The sequence below is a fragment of the Heterocephalus glaber genome, unplaced genomic scaffold, assembly GCF_053883595.1.
Source record: "Heterocephalus glaber isolate CG9 unplaced genomic scaffold, H.glaber_assembly_v1.0 deba00000896, whole genome shotgun sequence".
Lineage (NCBI taxonomy): Eukaryota > Metazoa > Chordata > Mammalia > Rodentia > Bathyergidae > Heterocephalus > Heterocephalus glaber.
The window spans coordinates 3,613,160-3,636,131 of record NW_028258170.1 but is presented as its reverse complement, the minus strand read 5'-3'; the positions used below and the strand labels follow the sequence as shown (position 1 = coordinate 3,636,131).

At 37.1% G+C, this 22,972-nt stretch overlaps 4 pseudogenes across 1 annotated transcript in view; all 4 read left to right on the top strand.

Annotated features, from left to right (window-relative positions):
- Positions 1 to 2,327, top strand: part of LOC106008074 (olfactory receptor 10AG1-like) — a 144,617-nt pseudogene extending 142,290 nt beyond the window's left edge. Inside the window, exon 2 of the transcript XR_015450012.1 lies at positions 741 to 2,327. The product of XR_015450012.1 is annotated as an olfactory receptor 10AG1-like (transcript). The remainder of the gene's footprint in view (positions 1 to 740) is intronic.
- Positions 2,328 to 9,403: 7,076 nt separating this feature from the next.
- Positions 9,404 to 10,138, top strand: LOC101702536 (olfactory receptor 5D3-like; annotated as a pseudogene).
- Positions 10,139 to 11,529: 1,391 nt separating this feature from the next.
- LOC110346547 (ribonucleoside-diphosphate reductase subunit M2 pseudogene) lies at positions 11,530 to 15,321 on the top strand (annotated as a pseudogene).
- Positions 15,322 to 18,893: 3,572 nt separating this feature from the next.
- On the top strand, positions 18,894 to 19,848 carry LOC101702188 (olfactory receptor 5W2-like; annotated as a pseudogene).
- The last annotated feature ends 3,124 nt before the right edge of the window (positions 19,849 to 22,972 follow it).

Genomic DNA, 22,972 nt, shown 5'->3' with positions numbered 1-22,972 from the left:
ATGAATGTTGGTCTTGCTTCTTCCATACTATGAATGCACAATTCAAATCTGCACATTCTAATTAGTTACTTCCATAGGCATAGATGTTAGCTGTACCTTTTAAATCCTGAGCTTTACCCAAAAGGAAGCAAGTCCATTCCTCTCCATGAAAAATCATGATAAAGCTTACAACTGCTAATTTCATAGATCTTACATTAAAATGCCAGTTGAATTAGAGAGTTTAATAATATTCCATATTTTATCATTAGTATATTGTGATTCCTTAATAATAAAGAAACATATACAGAAAGCAAAAGCTGAATAAAAGTATGAAAAGACTACAGGAAGAAGTAAAATAAAATATAGCAGTGCTAAGCTCTAAGAGCTATTCTGTATTCCATGAAAATATTTACTTGAACAATAGAATTAATTTTGAATGAAAATGATAGAAAGGGACTTTGAAAAGTGAGAACATCATGGTAAATCAATGAATTTAATCATTGCTATACTTCAGAGTTTGTTGCCATTCAGAGCTTGAGCTTTGGGGAATTCAAATAAGAGTAACGTAAAATAATGTACTCATCAACAATTTCTCTTTGAAGGTAAAAATAATAAAGATCTTGGATATGTATTTATTAATAACAAAAAATAAAGAACTATAGGGAAAGGGGAAAAGAATTTTGTGTGCCATCTTTGTATTAAAAATGACTAAGTAAAGTTAAAGGTGATTAAATTACTTGAACTTCTGATTATTTCCACAGATGACACATGAAGAGATAAATGCAAGAGGCAATGTTTCCATGGTGAGGTACTTTGTCTTGCTGGGGTTTTCTGACCTTCCAAACATCTGGGGGTTTCTGTCTGGGGTGTTTGCCATCATTTACTTGATTATCCTAATTGGAAATGGCCTCATAATCGTTATAATAAACCTGGACCCTGCACTGCAGAGACCCATGTACTTTTTCCTGGCAAATTTGTCTTCTTTGGAAATCTGCTATGTTTCAGTCACTCTTGCTAGGATGCTCTTCAACCTTTGGATACAGAAGAGGAACATTTCTGTTCTGGACTGTGCCATGCAACTGTGTTTCTTCCTTATGCTTGGAACCACTGAGTGCTTCCCGCTGGCTGTGATGTCCTATGGCCTCTACGTGGCCATCTGTCATCCTCTATTCTACCCTCTGCTTATGAACCCAAAGAACTGTGCTCAGCTGGCAGCCAGCTCCTGGTTGGATGGAATCCCAGTTCAGATAGGGCAAACATGCCACATATTCTCTCTGCATTTCTGTAAGTGCAACCAAATCCCCCACTTCTTCTGTGACATACCACCCATTCTCAAGCTGGCCTGCAGGGACACTCCACTCACAAGATGTCTGTCTATGTGGTAGTTATGCTGTTTGTTGCTGTCTCTTTCATGCTGATCCTTGCCTCTTATAACAAAATCATTTCCACCATTCTAGGGTTGCCAACAGCCCAAGGGTGGACCAAGGCCTTCTCCACATGCTCCTCCCACCTGCTGGTTGTGGTACAGTTTTTTGGATCTGCTAGCATTACTTACTTCAGACTGAAGTCCAACCATTCTGCAGGAACTGACAAACTGCTGTCTCTCTTCTACACTATTCTGACTCCCTTGTTCAACTCCATGACATACAGCCTCAGGAACAAGGACATCATTGTGGCACTGAAAAAATTATTTCTTCAAACACAGAGCCATAGTTCTTCTTGAAGTTTTGGTCATATAGTTGTCAGAGACACTGTTCAACACTCGGAAGTCTCCCTGTGAGAAGTTAATGTGTTTCCATTACATTTATATATTGGGTTGCAATGTATGTGCCTGGATGTAGAGTAGACCCATTCACCTATCTTCAGTAAGCCATGCCTAAACATAGTAAATTAAATTTTAATGTGCATCACCTTTACCTGTAAATATGTACCTTCAAAATACTTTCTTGTGGGTTTAATTTAATGGATATTATTTTACTAAATGCCCATACAGTAGTTGTATTTTCTGACATTTTATTTTAATCTATGCAGCATATAATAGTAGTTACCAATAGTAGTTAAATAGTCAATGCTTTTGATGAGTACACACCCGAATGAACCCTTAATAAATCTAGATATTTTGCAGAATCAGCAGTAGAATTCATTTATTTAACTAACTTTGTAATACTATACAATTCTTTCCTATTGACACCAGAAGAAAAGGTCACATTGCTTAGCCCTCTGCCTAATAATTTCCTGGGAGGACACATGATATAAGACAACACTCCTGCTTGATTAGCATGGTTTTAGTTTGTACATATAATCTCCTCCTTTCTATTATGGCTCCAATTAATCTCTTTTCAATTATCTAATGTCTCTTAACCATAACACAAATATTTAGACATTTTTATACCTGTACGTAATTGGAAATATGAAATTTTTGGAAATAATTTCCAGGATTACATGAAGTTCTCATAGATTCATTGCATTAGTTTACCTACAATTATTTATTTTATCACTAGCTAAAGTATATATAATTTTGGAAAATGAGCATGACTAAATAGAATCCTAAATGTTCCACCTTCGAATACAAGGGTTTCAAAAGCATGAGCCACTTACATTTTTGTTGTTGGATTTCATATGACTGTTATTCCAATCTGTGGCCTTAACTCTGACTGTAAACACATATACAAGGCAGGTGATAAGGGCAATTTAACTTTCCTTCTGAATTTAGTTGATTTTCTCCTTTCTTTTCCCATTTGCATTTTCTACTATCTAATGTGAGATTACATTTTATTCATATATTTTCTTCATGAAAATCTTATCACATAGTGTTTTTTGTGCATGAAGAATTTGGCATTGGGGCCAGGGATTTAGCTCAGTGGTTTTTCTGCCTGCTGTGCAAGTGCAAGGAAAGAATTTGGCATCTACTAGCTGAGAAAGACTATACTAATGATCACTGTAATGATAAAGACAACCACTGTGGTAGAAATGCTTATATTTGTGGTTATTTTTTGAAACTTATGAAGTGAACTTTATAAATGTATAAGATTTATAGAATTCACAGTATTGTGTGTACAGGGATGTTCAATGAATTCAAATAACTGAATTTTAATCTTTTTCAAGAAAGTGTTGAGTGGTTAAATATCATTTAACTTTTTTTCCCCTGAACATTTATAATTGTAAGATAGTGCTAATGTACTTTTTCTTACTGATGTATAGGATCATTTTTGGGTAAAGATCCATAACTATAATAGATAAATTTGGAAAAGCATTATACTTCAATTCATTGATATAACCATAAAGTGATATTCTGAAGAAAGTGATAATCTTTAATACCAATTAAGTTGGAAAGTAAAACAACTCTTGTATGTTCTCATTTTTTACATTTCAATAATGCAATAAATTTAGCCCTCTTACAAGATATCCATGCTTTAAGATATGTTTGAAATAAAGAGATAAAATATGTAAAAATTATCATTAAATATGAGCACAGTAGAGTTTGAGTGATGAGAGATTTATCAAGCAATGCCCAGTGATGTGATGTCATATGCCTCCTCAGGGAATAATAATTTATGTCAGCTAGGGATATAATCTAATGGGAATGTAAACGGCTACAATCACTATTGAAATCACCATAGAGGTTCTTCAAAAACTAAAAGTACAAATGCCATTTGACCAAGCTATTCCCCTTCTACATGGCTTTGTATCATATTACAGGGATACTTGCATACCCATTTTTTTCATTTTTGTTTTTCTCCATTAAGTTTATTAGTGCATTTTAGGTATACAATAAAATTACAACCATCATTTAGAACTTGAACCTTTACATGATGTATCTTGGTTCTTATTTTTTCCCCATTTACCTGCCCTCCCTTCACCCCCTCCACCCTTCCCTATTTACAAAGACTTTGTTTCCATTTTTTCCTTTTCTCATATTTTTTCTTTCCCCTTCTTTCCTTCCCTCTATCCCTCCCATTTCCCTTACTCTTTTAGACCTTTTCTTCTTGTTTCACATTGTAAATACTGAATAGTTTCTGTGTTGTGAAAAACTAAAAGTGTAATTAAGGATCAAAATTCATACCCATGTTTATGGCAACATAATTTATAATAGCTGGATCTTGGAAATAGCCTACATGTCCATCAACAGAACAATGGATAAAGAAAATGTGGTGTTCATGAGCAGTGGAGTACTATTCTGCATAAAGAAAGATAAAATTGAGGCATTTGTAGGCAAATGGATGCAACTTGAAAATGTAAGTGAAAACAGTTGAGTACACAAGCTTAAATATCACATGGTTTCTCTTATATGAATTATTTATATATATCATAATTGAAAATAGATACATAGGAAGTAGAGAGAATTTTAAATAATTCCCCAAATTATCTATTTTGTTGTTTGTAAAGTATTTAAAGATATATGTTAAATTGTTTTACTTATAATACTGGGTATTTTGTTCATTGAAAAGGAAGTTTTGTCCTTTTATTTGTTTGTCTCTTCAATTCTGTCTGTTTTTGTCCATGTCTGTGTCTACATCTATGTCTATGATTTGTACTCTGAGTTACATTTTGGCCATTCTTTTAAGGTCGTAATACTCAGAATATTAACTATTGTTATTCTCTAGTTACTTTGTTATGAGATTTCAGTTGTTTTCTTCAGAGAAGCAAGGAGAGTGCTTTTCATATTTTCTTTATTAGTATCCACATGTACCACATTACAGTGGACAGAAGGATGCAATGTGTGTGAGTTTCCTCCCCACTCAGGTGCTGGGATTTGCAGCCTGAGTCCTCAGACCTGGCAGCTGCCACTCCCTGTCACCTCTGAACACCCTGCACTGTGTGGCCCAGAGGCGCTGCTGATCTCATGTGATTTTTAATCTTTGCCACAGGGTGATTATGCAGGTTGGCCCAGCCTACTCATATGAGCCCTAAAAAGAGAAAGAAAAAGACTTAAGTGCTGTCCCTAGGGAGGTAAACAAACAAGAAAACAGAAGGAGGAAATGTAGAGCAGAGCAATGCCAAGTTCCACAGTCCTGTGACTGTGGAGCCTGAGGTTCTCAAGTGTGAGCATAGCCTAGGCTCCATATTAAGGCCCTGTTCATAAGAGGAGAAAAAGAAGTGTGAACATGACACACAGCACACTAATGGCTTCCCAGGTTAACTTAATTTGTGGACCTGACCAGAGGCATCCAGATGTTTGCATAGTCATCACTGTTTGGGTTCTTATGAAGGTGTTTTCCAATCAAATGAAGGTTTCCATGACGACACTGAGTACAATGTATTACCTAGCTCCTGTAGCAGAGCACTATCCAGTTAGCTGTGGCAGGCACAGAGAAGTCTGTTCCTCACCTGAACAGGAGAGAACTCTCCACCTGGCCACATGCAAAACACAACCCTGGCTTGGATTCCATCTGGGTGTGAACGGGGCAGGGCATTCTTCTGGGCCTCAGGCCAGGGGAGCTGTAAACAGATGTATGCAAACAGCGGTTTGACACCTTTGTGACTATATTGGAATGGAACAATTTGCCCCTCTGGACCTCAGACTACCAACGCACCCACAAGATGTCAGACTTATTAGCCTTGAGAATCAGGTGGATAATTTATTATTATAACACTATGAAATAAAAATTAGTACATAAAATTTTCATTATATAATCTATATATCTATCTACACACACATATATATTAGAAATTTGAAAGCATCATCTATTCATATTAGCACTAATAGTATTTCTATTATTCACTGCTGGTGTATTTTTGGAAAAATAATTGCAATGGTATTAACTTTGTTCATTATTCTGTAGGTCTCCTTTGGAAATGGCATGTTTAAAATCTTTGAATTATTAACAGTGGCATGACATGCGTGTCAAATGTTTATGTTCTATAAATAAAATTATTCACGTGAGCCACTTGAAAACAGCTCCTTCCTTTGTCAGTAACTTCTGTCATTGTTGGAAGGGCTTTATGATCCTGTGACTCAGCTTTGTGAATCTGGGAGCAAAAACCACACATAGAGGGGAAAGCATATGTGTCCTTCAGCAATGCGTCTCAAATGTCATTCATGATGTAGAATACTTGCTTAATGGCCTTGTCATGTTACTCTGAACCTAAATAAAAAATGAGCCCAAAGCAAAATGTGGAGCTAATATTAATCTGTCTTATGCAAAGCTAATGTATAATAATATTTTAGAGTGAGGATCTCGGTTTACAATGGGGTTCCTCCACCTGTTGGATTCACACTCTATGCATCAGTTCTCTGCAGTTTAAATAACAATGGCCTTGGGAGGTTTATCATCTTTGTGAAAAGTATCTGTGTTATACATAAAGTTTTAGAATATTTTATATAACAAACATTATTTATTATATATAATAACCATTATAACCTTAGAATGAGAGAAAGTCTTGGGAGAATTAAAACTGATTTGTGAAGCTAATTGTTGGAGCTTTCTCTCAGTTTCTCCAAAGAGAAAACAAAGAGGCGGATGGATAGATGGATGAATGGATGGATAGATTTGCTGACAGATTAATAGATACATCAGTACACATATGTAGAAAATTTTCTAAATTTAATAATCACAGAAACACTGTGAGCTGTCTGTTGTCATGGCTATAGCATACATAGGTCAAGATAATTAATATTAAATTTCACAAATTCACACATCCCACTCAGGCCAATATAAGATGGAAACCAAAGTGTTGCTAAAGCTATAGCAATGCTTTATGTTTCTAAATAAATTGTTCATTTCAAAAACACACATAAGAGTGAGAAATTCTTGGGTGGGGACCTAGCTCAGTGGCACCAAGCCTGCCTGGCAAGTGCAAAGACCTGAGTTAGATCCCCCAATAAGGAGAAAAAAAATCACCATGCCTCACAGTGGTACTACATCCTGCTGACATTCTTCTATGTGATAAGGTCAGGGAATGCCTTGAAGTAAGTGCTCAGCCTTCTGGTCACCCAGAGGCTTTCTTGTGCTGGTATCATAGAAGGATTTTACTGATGAATTGAGATAAACAAAGCCCTTTGAATTGGGGATGTCATGATATTTATTACAAAAATGAGGGATTGAGCCAGAAACTTTTAAAAATTCCTTTGTGGTCCCTGAGGTAATACAAATATCATAACTGGATGCTTTACTTGTTTATTACTTTTATATATTTCCATGTCCATCCTCCAAAGTCAAGATCAAATTATTTTTTGAGGTAAATGTAAAATTCCTTCAATTTCCAAAAATAGTTTGATTTTCTAAAAGCAGTGATTGAAATAATACACAGAATGAACACCATAAGTTTTTCTAAAATACAAATATTTGGCAGCTAATTATTTTTATGTGATCATAATACATAAACCATGAAGTGACAACATACTAATTTGTTTTGATTAGAAATTAACTCATAATGAAGATTTTTACCAACATCATACAGTCAGGTAATTTAGAGTACTTATTTCAGATCAGGAATTGAGACAGAATCCAAAGATATAGGAAAAATTGGCTTATTAGCTTAGTAAGCTTGTTTGAGCATCTTAAATACCCCACATTCCTTTCTGTGAAGATAAACTCACCTGATACTTGCTGACCCTTCTGCTGCTATGAACATTAGCACCCTAGACATAGCAGACGATAGTTATTCCTCATTTTCCCCAAAATGCCTATCAATTTCTTATCAGAGGACAAATAATGTTCCTATTGTGGGTGTACCCTCCAGATTCTAAGCAGCTTTTCTCCCCATTTGCAGGTACGGAATGCTTTGTCTTCATTGTCATGGCTTGAGGTCTTTGTGTCACCATCTGTGGCCCTTTCCTGAACGTAGCTGTGGTATGAAGGCATTTGTACATGGGTTAATGCTTAGTTTTGGAGGTAACCCAAGCTCTTACTCTTCTCCCTGACATACTGTGACTGCTCTGTTCATCATTCCTGTGACCAGTTTCCAATATTTCCCCAGCACTGCTAAATTTTTCTCACCTTTCTATGCCATTATCATTCCAGTGCTGAATCCACTGGCTTGCCATTTGAGAAACAAAGGCGTTGTGTTAGTCAGCTCTTCTGTCGCTAGTACAAAATACTTGACATCCTCAATGTGAAGGAGGAGAGGTTAAATTTTGCTCCTGATTTCAGCCCATGGTTGGGTGGTATCATTCTTTGTGTCCAAACATCTGTTGAGAATATGTTGCCTGTTTTAATGTAGCATAACTTCGATTTACAGTGGATGGTGGTTTCATTCATTTGCCAAGAGAGTTTATAAAATGATTGTTGATGAGATTTTCAAAGCATCAATGCTTAATTGTAAAACATTTTGGTTTTGCCTCCCTAAACAGAGAGAAAACTATATGATAAATGCTGAAAGTTTTGAAAAACTGAGAGTTTGTCATCTTTCTAAAAGTGAAGATATAAATCAGGTGTAAAATTAATTCTTTATAATTGTTTTTATATCTATGGAGTATTAGTAAAACAAGTGTTCCTGAAAACATATCTGGACACATTATTAATGCAATGTAAGTGTTACTTTTTAAATTTCCTGTTTAAAAATATATTAACATGTATATTTAAGGTATGAAACATGATGCTATGAAGTGTATAGAGATAGTTCAATACTTTCTATAGCAACACAAGATACCATATGAGTATCAGGGACGCACATTTTATCTCAACTTACTAGTCCTTCATATTTGCTTCTGAGACTGATTTACAACCTTCAGCATAAAAATATTTCTTGTTAGACTAATCTAGACCAATTGTTTGTATAAGAGAATCCGTGTGGCAACAGAATCCGGATGGTTTTTGAATGACTGAAAGATTAAGAATTAGTTTATTAAATAAGTGTGTCCAAAAGGAGTCTTCCTTGCTTTCCACACTTGTCATTTAAAGAATGACAACAATCTCCTGATGAATGTGAAGATATTAATTCTCCCAAGCCACTTGTTATGTTTTCACTTTCCGATCTCATAACTTGCTGTGTGGACTCATGAAAACTTTCTTTCCTGTGATCTCTTGTCTGAATGTCCTAACTGTAGCAGTACCTTCCCACTTTACACTTTTCTTCTCCCCAGCCTTATTTCATGGTTTTTAGTGCCACCTTCCTAGTAATTATTCTGTTACTACTATTTATTACAGAGAATAAAGGAACTATGAAAAATTTATCTTCCATAACACTGCAGAGGCTTTCTTTCTCTCCTGAGGAAAACTGCTCCATTGAACTTCCTCCATTCAAAATCTGTAACACTTACCTCTTCACTAAGAAGCTGCCAGCCTCACCCAGATTCCTTGTCTTACACGTACCACATTTTCTTTACCTAAGTATATGAAGGTCCTTGATTTATAAATCCTGCTATTATTTGGATATTTAAATGGACATATTCTAATGCTTGAGCACAATGTTTTATATAAAGTAATTAGTATATAAGTGCACTGAATCATTTCCATTATTATCCGTGCTGTGGAACCTGGGCATGATCCTGACCATCAGGTTCAATCCCAGACTCCACAGCCCCATGTATCTTTTTCTCAGTCACCTGTCCTTCATTGATTTCTGTTACCCCACTACTGTCACACCCAAACTGCTGGAGAACTTGGATGTGGAAGACAGAACCATGTTTTGCATCCTGCAGTTCTTCTCAGCTTGCACATGTGCATGGCAGAAACATTCATGTTGGCAGTGATGGCCTATGACCGACTAGTGGCAGTTGTAACTCTCTTCACTCCACAGTTTACATTCCCCAAACCTGTGTGCCTTGCTGGTCACTTTGCCCTACATGTGGGAAATAGTCTCTTCCTTGGCACTCACTGGCTTTCTCTTGGCGCTGTCCTTCTGTGGGTCCAACGTTATCAATCATTTTGTCTGTGAGCACTTGGTCATTGTCTCTGTCTCCTGCTCAGACCCCTCTGTCAGCCACATGCTTTGTTTGGCCACTGCTGTATTCAGTGAGGTGAGCAGCCTGATCGTCATCCTCACTACTTATACTTTCATTGTCATCACTGTCATAAAAAAAGCTTTCTCCACCTGGGTCTCCCAATTGAGGGTCACCAGCATGTTCCAGGGCACCATCTTCTTCCTCTACTGTGTGCCCTGCTCCAAGACCTCATGGCTCATAGTCAAAGTGGGCTCTGTGTCTACACAGGGGGATCCCCATGGTGAACCCCTGATCTACAGCCTGAGGAACAAATCCATGAAGGACAGAAGGTGAGGAGTCACCTCACACAATGGTGCTGAACTTGCCTGTATCCACGGGGATTTGGTCAACTCCATCACAGGTATTTCCATGCTAGCTGCAGAGATCATGGTTGAAATTATATAGTCAACTCACTAATCCTGATTATAAATTTACTGTAATAAAACAATCTAAGAAACACATAAACCCCATAGTTCTGTTTTGCTTTTTTTGTACCAGGGATCGAACTCAGGTCCTTGCACTTGCACAGCAGGTGGCAAAACCACTGAGCTAAATCCCTGGCCCAACCCCATGGTTCTGGATAATAACTAATTAATATACTGGGTAACAAATTTTCTAGACCATTCATGTGATTTTTTTCATTTTATGGTAAAATATGTAAGTTTTATGTTTTAACTCTCCCCTGGAAAATTGTGTGTTTGTGAGTGTGTGTGTGTCTGTTTCTGTGTGTGTGTCTGTTTGTGTGTATGTGTGTGTATGCATGTCCCTTCTGGGTGGTAATATATACACTTCTTCCAGGAACACACTAATTATAAATTAAACATTATCAATACTAACTTTTCAAAACAAATAATGACCTTTCAGAAGAAATTAATTTGTTACATACTTGTGAGGTATTGCCTTGTATATGGATAAAGGATGGATTCTTTTGATCTTCAGGTTATAAATAAAATAGGAAAGAGGCTCCATAAATGATGACAGAGGAGAGTCAGGAAAAAGCCTCGGTAGACTTATTTATTTATTTTGAATTCGGGACATCTAACCCAATCACTAAAATTTCTATCAAATCAAAGGTAATATAAATCTATAAATTTAAAATTAATAAATTATTCCATCCATTAAAAATCACACTATTACTATGAAAGGACATAATTTAGGTAAGGGGTTTAGGGAAGGGCTATAACATTTTATGAGATTTTCAAGGAGAAGATTGCATGAAGCATGGGTATTTTGATTAGAAAGATATGTGGAATTTCAAAAATATATTTATTAACCTTGCCTTCATTGCTCAGGCACTTTTGAGTATATCAACTCCTACACTGCCTCACTCACGTTGTCATACCTCATGTCACACATGTGTGAGTTCAGCATGGGCAGCAGCACTGCATGGGACAGAGCCACTGGTCAGATGCCTCAGAGCTTCAGGAGCTGTCACATTGGACACAGAATGGGTGGTGCTGGCGGGGAGACCAGGAGGGAGGACTTCGCCCACCACTGCTAGAAGGTCCCTGGGACAGGGTGGAAAATTTCATCTAACAGATGATGATGATTATGAGCTTTCCTAATCATCAAATATTGTTTCAAAAAACTAACTAGATGAAGTGAACAGGATATAAAAGGCAAGAGAATATTTATGCAAAATATGCAGAGTGAGTTGGAGCCCTCCTAGGCAGTGGTGAGAGAGAATGATATCAGGAAACAGATCTGATGCCCAGGTGGACAAATCTTTCAGCCAGATGGATGGAGCACAGCTGCTGGGGCAGCAACTATGCATTTATGACAAACTTTTAAAAGGATGTGAGCAGAAATTAATAATGATGAGCATGGATGATCTGAGAGACTGAGACAGGAACACCACAAGACACTCTGGAAAGACACATCAGCGAGGAGTAAGATCAACACATGAAGAGAAATTAAGGTTGTTACAACAGCTGTCCATGACTCAGAAGGAACTCCCCTTAGCAAAAGTGGAGCCTGGTTAGGCTCAGGAGACTGCAGAGCTGGTTCTGCTTCATGTGCAGGGCAGGAAGCTGGAAAAAAACCATCTTGTTATTTCAGAGACAGCAGAGGAAGGCCTACATGTCTGTATCCTCACCAGCAGTACCACATAATTTAAACTTTGTATGAAATATAAAAGGAATTCTTTTGGATATTATTCAAAGTCTAAAAGCAATTTTAAAAGTAGAGTTGTAAAAAAAATAAATAGAATATAAGATAGGGCTTCACAATTTGCAAAATAATGTAGTGAGCTATTTGTAAATATATTTAGTTTTTCCATAAAGTATACCAATTTTAGGTAAAAGAGATCACTAAGGACTTAAACTATGAATATGCACAATGCCAATATAGTATTCTTCTCTGACACCACTAGAATTGAAATGACAAGACAGCTGTAATTTTACAGTGTCTCCTCACACACCTAGTGTCTTGCTGAGCTGTTTCCTATTTTATTTGTTTTAATTCAAACTTTCTCTCTCTCTCTGTCTCTCTCTCTCTCTCTGTGTCTGTCACCTTTGGCTATTACTTATAACAATATAAGACCGTCAGTGCACGCATTCAATGTGATAAAGTATTTGTTCATCTAGATTTTGATAAAGCATATCTTCATATTTCATAATTGAAAGGGAAAATAAAGATTGACATAATGTTGTTTGCATTCTGATCTGTTTTTCTATTTCCCTACACGCATACACATGTAATCTAATTGATGAGTCTGAAACCACCCACATGCTCAGCTATGAGCAGGAATGTGTGGCTTTCCAGGAAGAATGCAGATTGCAATATTTTGTAAACATATGAATTCATTGAAATTTCAAGGTTTTATCTACAAAGAAGGTGTGTAATTTTTAAACCTGTATTGTGGTAAAATGTAAATTGCCTTTAATCCCCCTCAGGATTCTCCCTCAGATTTAAACATGCTCATCATCTCTCCAGTTTCCTGAAGCAGTCCTGGAAGTCCCTTTCTGAGGATGTCTTTAGTTGTCCTGCTATGGATCCTCAACCTCCTGAATCAACTCAAAGTTTTTCCTTTGTTTTCCAGTTTGACCTTGGGAAAAGGTAGAAGTTGTTGCTGGATGGCAGATTCGGTGAACAGTTGAAGAATAAGGTGAAAGGGATGCAGAAAGGTAAGTAGCACAGTTTCCGTTACATTCTTTTAGACATTCAAAAGTTCAGTAACTTTAAGACCAAAGTGAGAGATAATGCTATGACATGGGAAGCAGACTTTGTGGAAATGGGTAGTGGACCTGAGCATGGGAAGGAGAGGAGGGGAAGGGGAAGGAAAAGGAATCAAGATGTGACACATATGTACTAGTTCCCTTCATGTATGTTATGTATGGCAAGCACATACTAATAAACTTATTAAGAATAAAACCTGGGTCCAGTCATCTCCCTCCTTTCCCACCGCTGCTAACAATCCTGCTCTCTGTCTTCGCCCTGCTCACCACCATCAGGGACCAGCAGAGAGAACCCCCAGCACTTCCTGAACTGCCCTACCCAGCACCAGGGTATTTGGCAGATGGATAAGAAAGCTGAGGCCTCCTTTTGGAGGGCTGAGGAGGTGGATCTTGCCAAAGACATTTGGCCTGGGAAGCACTAAGGCCTGATGAGAGATTTTATTTCACATGTCCTGGCTTGCTCTGCTGCCAGCAATGACATAGTCAGTGAGAACCTGGTGGAGCGATTTAGCCAGAAGTTCAAATTACAGAAGCCCACTGTTTCTTTGGCTTCCAAATTGCCATGGACAACCTCCATTCTGAAATGTACAGTCTCCTTACATTAAAGACTCCAAAGAAAGGGAGTTTCTCTTCAAGGCCATCCAGACCATGCCCTACGTGGAGAAGAAGGTGAACTGGGTCTTGCACTGGAATGGTCCTCAATTTTCTTGCCCAAGAAACCTGGCCTCATGCCTGGCCTCACCTTTTCCAGTGAACTTATTAACAGAGATGAGGCTTGCACTGTGATTTCACCTGCCTGATATTCAAGCACCCGGTGCTCAAACCCTGGGAGCAGAGAGTGAAGGAGATCATTGTCAGCACCATCAGGATCCAGCAGGAGTTTCTGCTGAGGCCTTGAGTGTGCACTGTAGTGAAGCAGTACATCTAATTCGAGGCTGAGAGGCTTATGCTGCAACTGGGCTTCAGCAAGGTTTTCTGAGTGGAAAATACTTTCAACTTCATGGAGAATACTTCTCTGGAAGGCAAGACGAACTTCTTTGAGAAGAGAGTAGCCGAGTATCAGAGGATGGGAGTTATGTCCAGTCCCATGGAGAATTTTTTTACTTTGGATGCTGGGTTTTAAATGAACTGGAAATGTGCTCTTATTTTGCTGAATATTTTTCCCTTTGTCATTAAAATAATCAGCTGAAGTAAATTAACCAGTTACACCACGCATTGCCCACAGTTTTCATTGATGGCACCTGTAACACTGTGTAGCTACCTCAGTCAGTCCTGTTTAATAGGGCTCTCAGTGTCACCTAGAGAAGGACACTGAAGCCCAGCCCCCTGGGTTCTTTGGAAGATGGGGTCCTGCTTTGCTAGCAGCTGGTGGCTGTGATGCCTCTGTAGCCCTATACCCAGGGACCACTGCAGCTCACAGCACAATTAAACATGTTCGAGGGCAGATGAGGCTGGTGGCCTTGCTGCTTGCATGCAGGGTAAAGTTTACCGAACTTGTGGTAAATCAGACTGGCACTTTACACACAAATCAGAAACTTTACTGTTGAGGGGAAAGCCTGATAGAAGTGCAAAAGTGTTTCATTTCCTATGAATGGTAGCTAAGGTGAAATTTACTAAGTGACTAAAAGAAGTTTATTTGTGTTGACTGAACATGTAATTTGGAAGCTTTTTAATGAATTGAAATACTCTTTATTTTGAAGTCAGTTCTGGGAAAATCTACACTGAGTGTGCCCAGAGGAGATGGGCTGTGATTTCTCCTGAAATAGGAGTTCCTAAAAGTATTGCTTATTCTGATTTTGTTTGTGAGTAGGTAATGTTGAGTTCTGATATATTTATAGTTTATCCATGTCTCTTCAATTAGAATTTTTTTTACTATATCCATCCTTTTCAGATATTACATGTAGTTTATACTTTGTAAACAGTCACCTGTTATTACCGTAATGAGACAAATATCTTAAGGAGACATATCTTAGCCTGACATTGCTCGCTGCATTGCCAACATTTGCCTAACTATATGTCAACTGGCAGATTCTCAACTGAGTAGAAAACTAGTGGTGCATGAGCTGTTCTTATCTGCTCCATTCAGATACTAATTTTAGATGAAGCTGTAAACTAACAGACACAGCTCACAGTGAGTTCCAATCTGCCTCTCTATGTGGAAAAGCCAAGGTGTTCATGGGAAAAGGTGGGAGATTGACTTGACGCATGACCCCCAAGTTTGCTGCTTGTTTTCCCTCTTGATTGTTGGAGCCCTGGCCAGATTTCATTTATTGTATTTGAACTGCTGAAATAAAGACCTGTTTCCTGTTTCTATCTTTTAAGTTATTGCTATGTAAAGCCAATAAATCAAAGTTATGTTATCTCAAAAAAATTAGTAAAAATAAAATAAAATTGCCTTTAAATAAGGTGGATATGTCCACATCATAATATATTTATTTGACACAAATTGCTCTAAAACTTATGAATGGATTAAGGACATCTAGGTAAACCATAAAGACAGTCACTCTTAGTCCCAAAGTGTCACATTGTTCACCCAGAATTTAGTTTGATTATCAAGCAGAATTTAGTGGCTTCCAGAGACAAATCTGTGAAAGGGTGTAAGGAGCATGGGGGAGCTATTTCAAACAGTTTTATGTTGACTGAAGCACTTAAATACCAGCAGAATTTCAGAGAGGACAAACAAGAAGTGCTTCTCTAAGGAAGATGAGTCGAAAAGCACAGTCATCTTTAATGGACCCAGGTTATTATCAGCTCATCGTGGAGTTCTGAATTTCTCCTTACAGTTTCTTTCATTTTAGGTTATAACCTTATAAATAAATAATTGTGTATGTGATTGCTTTCCTATCTTTCTCTCTCTCTTTCTTTCTTTCTTTCTTTCTTTCTTTCTTTCTTTCTTTCTTTCTTTCTTTCTTTCTTTCTTTCTTTCTTCTTTTTTATATTTTTATTTTTCACTCTGCAGAGACCCAGCATGGACACTAAATAAGGGAATGAGAAGCAGCACACAGAGAGAGACAGAAGTGGCAGACTCTTCAGTCAGGCCACTGTGGGAGTGGGGCTGGCTCTGGTCCCCCTGAGGTCACTCACTCAAACTGGGGGTTGCAGTGGGGGCCGAGGGGGTACGCAGCAGGCAGAACTTCTCACTGTTGGGAAGGTGTTTGGAGAATATGGAAGTCAGATTGTCCTGAATTTTCAGTTTCTTGGAGAACAATTATAAATAAAGACAAATAAAATAATTTTAAAAAACAAATGTGGAACTCCGCATGTTTCAGACAATTCATTATTCACACATAATTCTTAAATGAATCATCCTGATACCTATGAATTATGGTAACAGAATAAATTCCAAAGTGCAATGAATTTCTAAAATTTGTTCAGTACTTTCCAGTATTGAAGATCTAAAATAGTAACAATGAATATTCAGGAAGGAATAACCTTTCCAAAATAAAAATTCAAAAACAGTAAACACCAATATTATTCCTAAAGTCTTAGAAGTTCTAGAGAACTTCTTATGGAAATAAATTAAGCATAATTAAAAATCATCTCTCATTCATTTCTTCTGCATGTAGTGAATGTGTCACAGTCATAAAATTAGTGAACTGCAGAAGGGTGACAAGTGATTGGGAATGAGAATGTGAAAAGATTTTGTAAACACTGTGGTGTTTGAAGGGCATGAAGAAATGAGTATCCATAGCAGCATTACTCCTAGGAGCCAAAAAGTAGAAACAATCTACAAGCCCTTTTACCAATGAACAAATAAACATGATATATTGTATCCATGGAACAACATACCATTTATTCATCCAAGAGAAGTAAATGGTAAAAGATGAGTATATATTTAAAGCATGATAAGTGAAACACTAATACAAAAAAGCAAACACAGGGGGTCTCTGATAATATTTAACTCTAGAATAGATGAAGACATAGAGTCAGATAGCAGCATAGAGTTAGCCAAGTATTGTGGGAAAAGGAGAGGGTGGACTCCTACTCTGATGCCTTTGTATTTGATGAAAAATGCTCTACAAGTAAACAATCATGGTCATTCTCCAGCCTTGTGACCACACTACACACCAAAGAAATGTTCAGTGTGAGTTTTGTAGTTCATGTATTATATCTCAATACGAATATCAACAAAAGGTAGTAATAGTTTAGTAATTTGGAGAAAAAGAATGTTTGCACACTTGAAAAACAAATGAAATGGGGAATGGTTTGGTAAGGATTCTTTGTGTGTGTGGGTGTTTAATTACATTCTGTTCCAGGTAGACAAGATAATATTTTATAGACAGATAACATTTTATGCTAGAAAACTTGTATGCATTGTACATACTGTATGGTATAAAATCAATTTGCAGCTTCATTCTGACGTACATGAGTTGGGAACTATATTCAAGATGCAAGCTTCGCCAGTGCTCTAGTGGTTCTTGTAGTCACAGGGGAAAATACAGATCCAGAAATACAATTAATTAGATATTTGCCCAACATGGAAGCCTAGTAAAACTAGCTTCAAAGAGTTAAGTCCCAAAAGGTTCCTGTTAGAATAAAATGCTATCTGCCTAATGTTCAGTTACCAAAGTAATGCTCATCTCAGGTAAGTTCTTGAGTTTCCAAATTTAAAAAATAATGCAAAATAATGAAATGAACAAACCCAACTGATGGGAGAAAACTTAATGATTTTATACTAGCTTGCTTAGTAGAACATTTTCTGAAATCTAATTTTCAAAACTGGTAATTTCTTCTCAGAAAGAAGGCTCTTACTATATTTATTAGTAGGCACAACTTCTCATTTCCCTTATTTTTCTTTAATCTGGTTTCATAGAAAGATTATATTCATTTTAACATTGTGTATGTACATAAATTTCAGAATTTTCTATCCTAATTAATATATAATTGATGTATCACATTACAAATAAGTATCACATTAGAAATAATGATATGTGAAAATTTAAGTCTATGTATACCATATAACAGGTACCCTATCAAAAAAATTGAACAGAAATCTCACAAGTATTCACCCCACACATTCCACTTCTCATATTTCAGTTAAGAATCATGCACACATGGAAACACATCACCTACTCATGAATGTTCATACACTCAAGGAAAAAGAACTACCGATGTCTAAACTTACAATTGTACTTCATCTTGTTTTCAATTTTTTATAAACCCAATTTGCTATATGCAATAAATACATTCAAAAATTATGATATAAAGCAAATGTATGGATTACAATGTGTTCTCTCACTTGCATTTTATGTTTTATGTTGGAGTGACCAGAAGACTAATCTTTAACTTCAAAATTCCACTATAGTAAGCAGTGAGCACAGTGGCAAAATCATATTTTTTAGGAAAATATTCAGTAATATTTATTTCATGTTTTATCAAATACTAAAGAGCTAGAAGAGTAGAACAATATTTATCTTTCTTTATCAGTAGTACCATTATTTCTAGAATTAATAGATAGTCTTTTAAAATCTGAATGAATTTTGAAGATGATAAAAATTCTATGTTGATGATTACTTTTAAGAAGCATAGCAAGCACTAAATTGTAATTCTCATGATGTAATTTCCCTAAAATTGTGTTTCATTCATATTATGTGTAAGATTTACTGAGATTTCAATCATTAAGTATATTTTAGCTGAAATTAGGACAGTAAAAGTTCCAGAGGAATTAGAGAAGACACAAACAGGCAAATAGGTTATGATATATATTTAGGCTTTGATCAAAATTTCTCAACTGCTATTTTGGATTGATGATTTTAGTGTTCTCAAAAACATCCAATATTTGTGAAGATAAAAAAAATCCCTACAGAAACTAAAGGTGTTCTGCTTTACAGATATTATGCAATATACAGAAGAATTAAAATGGACCTCTCATATTTTTAAATTTAGACAAGAGAAAGAAGAATGGATGAGGAAAATTGTTCTACCTTGGATCAATTCATTTTCCTGGGATTTACTGATAACAGAGATATCAAAGTGAGCCTTTTCACTGTATTTCTCCTGGTTGATCTCTTCAGTCTCCTGGTAAACCTTGTCTTGATGTCTGTAATAATGATGGATCCCCATCTGCACACGCCCATGTACTTCTTCCTCAGTTACCTCGTTCTCTGTGACCTCTCCTACTCCACAATTGGGCCCAAAATGCTGGTGGACTTGGTGGCCCAGAGCAGGTCAATCCCTTTCTTGGGCTGCACTCTGCAGTTTCTCAGATTCTGTATCTTTGCAGACTCCAAGTGTCTGCTGCTGGCAGTGATGGCCTTCAACTGATAAAGGCTATCAGCAGCCCCCTGCTGTACACAGCCCAAAAGTCCAGCAGGCTGTGCTCCCTGCTGGTGGTGGGGTTTACTTGGTGGGACTGGAAGATGCTCTGATACACACCACACTGGCATTCTGCCTGTGTTTCTGTGGGTCTATTGAAATCAATCATTTCTTCTGTGATTTACCTCCACTTTTTCTCCTTTCCTGTTCTGACATAGAGGTCAATGAGCTGGCTTTATTCACTGTTTTTTGATTCATTGAACTGGGTACCATCTCAGGAGTCTTTGTCTCTTATTGCTATATCATCTTATCAGTCATAAAGATCCACTCTGCTGAGGGAAGGTTCAAAGCTTTCTCCACCCGCTTCTTCCACCTCACTGCTGTTGCCATTTTCCAGGGAACCATGCTCTTAATGTACTTCCATCCCAGTTCTTCCTTGTCCCTTGAACAGGAAAAAATGACCTCACTGTTTTACACTCTTGTGATTCCCGTGCTGAATTGGCTGATCTACTGCCACGGAACAAGGATGTGAAAGAAGCTCTGCAGAAGCTGAGAAATAAAAAGTGGTTTTAAATAATTGCATTATATCTAGATGTAACACACATATAGTGTTACTTATTTTGAAAAATTATATTGCATTGTATCAACTAATTGTGGCATACAGTTAAGTTATTAAAATTAGTGTTTAAAATATTTTGTAATTGTAAGGAAATGTTGAAGATCTCCATATGTGCCATGCTCCGTTATTATCGTGAATTGATACGTGCTATTCCCTGTGGTAAATTTTTCTGATTTTCTCAGATGTGCCACAGTAGGATTTGCTCACATTCTCATTCAACTTCAATTATACTGAGGTTTATTAAGTGTTTACTAATTGCCTTTTGGCAGTGTGTGTTTCATGGCAAATCCAGTCTATTTACCAGTGAATCTTATATCCTAAGAGAAGGAATAAAATGTAACTAAAATGAATCCCAATTTAGTGTGGAGGAGAGTCTTTCTTAGTGATATTAAGTGTGAGACCTAAGTAGAGACATATAGGGGAGAGGAAGGGAATTTTGGAAATCAGAGACATCCTGAGGTACATAGAGCTAGATAGGTCCATTATGTTTGGAAATAAAAGTAGTACCACTATTTTAGGATACAAAAAGAAATTTGAAAGGCCCTGGGCAGTGTCTCTATCTTTTCTTTTCTTTCCTTCTTCCTTATCTTCACCCCAGTTAAATGCTTCTCTATTTATTTCCCTTCAATCATTATATATCCTTCTTTTTTTAGTCATTCTCTCCAATGTGAGAAAGAGAGCATTTTTTATCCCAAGGCTGCACCTTCTGTCTTCATTGTCCAAAGCTGTTACATCATGTCTGAGGCACACAGAACAGGAAAGCAAAGAAGAATAAAAGGTAACCCAACATTTTTGAGTGCTTATTGGATGTTGATAAAAATTCCCTGAGGGTATATGATATGTGCCTAAAATACACAAAACTGACATATACCTGCACACACACTACCATCTAAAATAGCTGTGAATGAGAAGGTAAAGAATCTACGAAGTCATGAATAATAATTTCCTGAGTATATGAAACATCCATCTGTGTATCCCCTTGATACTTTCCTTTGTTATAATCTCTAGTTTTGTGGTGACTCAAGCACTAAATGAGGTTCTTGGGAAAGCCAGGGAATATCTGTACATTTGAAGGTCAACATAAGACACACTGGCTTCCTTAATTATCTGTTACAATTGCAGAAGCCCCAGCCATGGTCGCCTTATGTTCAACACTGTCAATGTGACATTCCCAAAGTATGTGTTGCAAGTATATACTAATAAAATTATTAAAAATAAAATGAAATTATGTTTAAAATAAGGTAGATAAGTCCACATCATAATGTAATTATTTGACAAATATTTCCCTAAAACTTATGAATGGATTAAGAATTTCTAGGTAAACCATGAAGATAGCCACTCCTAGTCTCAAAGTGGTTACATTGTTTACCTAGAATTTAGTTTAATTATCAAGCAGAATTTAGTGGCTCTTAGAGCCAGAGCTGTGAAAGGATGTAAAGAGCATGGGGGAACTATTTCAAACAGTTTTATTTTGGCTGAAGCACTTGAATACTAGGAGAATTTCAAAGGGAGGACAAACAAAAAATGCTTCTCTAAGGAAGATGAATCCAAAAACACAGCCATCTTTAATGGACCCAGGTTAATATCAGCCCATCGTGGAGTTCTGAATTTCTCCTTACAGTTTCTTTTACTTTTAGGTTTTAACCTTATAAATAATTGAGTGAGTATGTGATTCCTTTCCTTCCTTCCTTTCTTCCTTCCTTCCTTCCTTCCTTCCTTCCTTCCTTCCTTTCTTTCTTTCTTTCTTCTTTTCTTTTAATATTTTTATTTTTTGCTCTGCAGAGACCCAGTGTGGACACTGAATAAGGGAATGAGGAGCAGCACACAGAGAGAGAGACAGAGTGGCAGACTCTTCAGTCAGGCCACTGTGGGAGTGGGGCCAGCTCTGGTCCCCCTGAGGTTGCTCACTCAAACTGGGGGTTGGATTGGTGGCTGAGGGGTAAGCAGCAGGCAGAACTTCTCACTGTTGGAAAGATTCTTGGAGAATATGGAAGTCAGATTGTCATGAATTTTCAATTTTATGAAGAACAATTGTAAATAAAAACAAATGAAATCAGTTTTATATACACATGTGGAACTCTATATGTTTTTAGAAAATTCATTATTTGCACATAATTAAAAAATGGATCATCCTGACACATATGAATTATGTGAGCAGAATTAAGTCCACAAGTGCAATGAATTTCTACTCTTTGTTCACTTCTCCGCCTATTAAACATTTAAAGAGTAACAATACTCAAGAAGGAATTTCCTTTTCAAAATCAAACTACAAAAACTCTAAGCACCAATGGTATTCCTAAGACTTAGCAGTAGCAGAGAACTTCTTATAAAATAAATTAAGAATAATTAAAAATATTCATTTCTACTGAATGTAGAGACTATGGCACAGTCATAAAATTAGTCAAAGGAGGAAGGGTGACAAATGATTGGGGATGGAACTTGAGAAGATTGTGTAAGCACTGTGGTATCTGAAGGTCATGAAGAAATGAGTATCCATAGCAGCATTACTCCTAGGAGTCAAAAAGCAGAAACAATCTACAAGCTCTTAAACTGATTAATGATTTTAAAAGTGTACTATATCCATAAAACAACATACCATTTATCCATCCAAGGGAAGCAAATTCTGAAAATTGGGTATATATTAAAGCATGGAAAATGAAAGAGTAACATAAAAAGGCACATAGTGAGGGACTCTGTTCATGTTTAACTCCAGAATGAATGTACTCATGGAGTCAGAAAAGACCTTAGAGAGAGGATTACCCCCCCGGAGCACTCCCACCAGCTGCCAGCTTAGCTATGTGGGCCTAGTGGTACCAGGCTGACTGAGCCCAGCTCAGTATAGCTCGCTATGCCCACTTGTGACCAGGAGACTGTGAGGACCCCCCCGAGCATGCCCATGAGTTGCCAGCTTGCAGGGCACCTGCAACAACAGACACTGCCCCCACCCCACCTCTGGCCTCTTGGTTGTGCAGCTACTTGGTTTCATACTACAGAGGCACAGGGGAACAAAAAGAGCATTGTCCTGAGCTGCAGAAGTTAACAACAGAGAGAGGGCCTCTCTCAGGCTCCTTGGTGAAA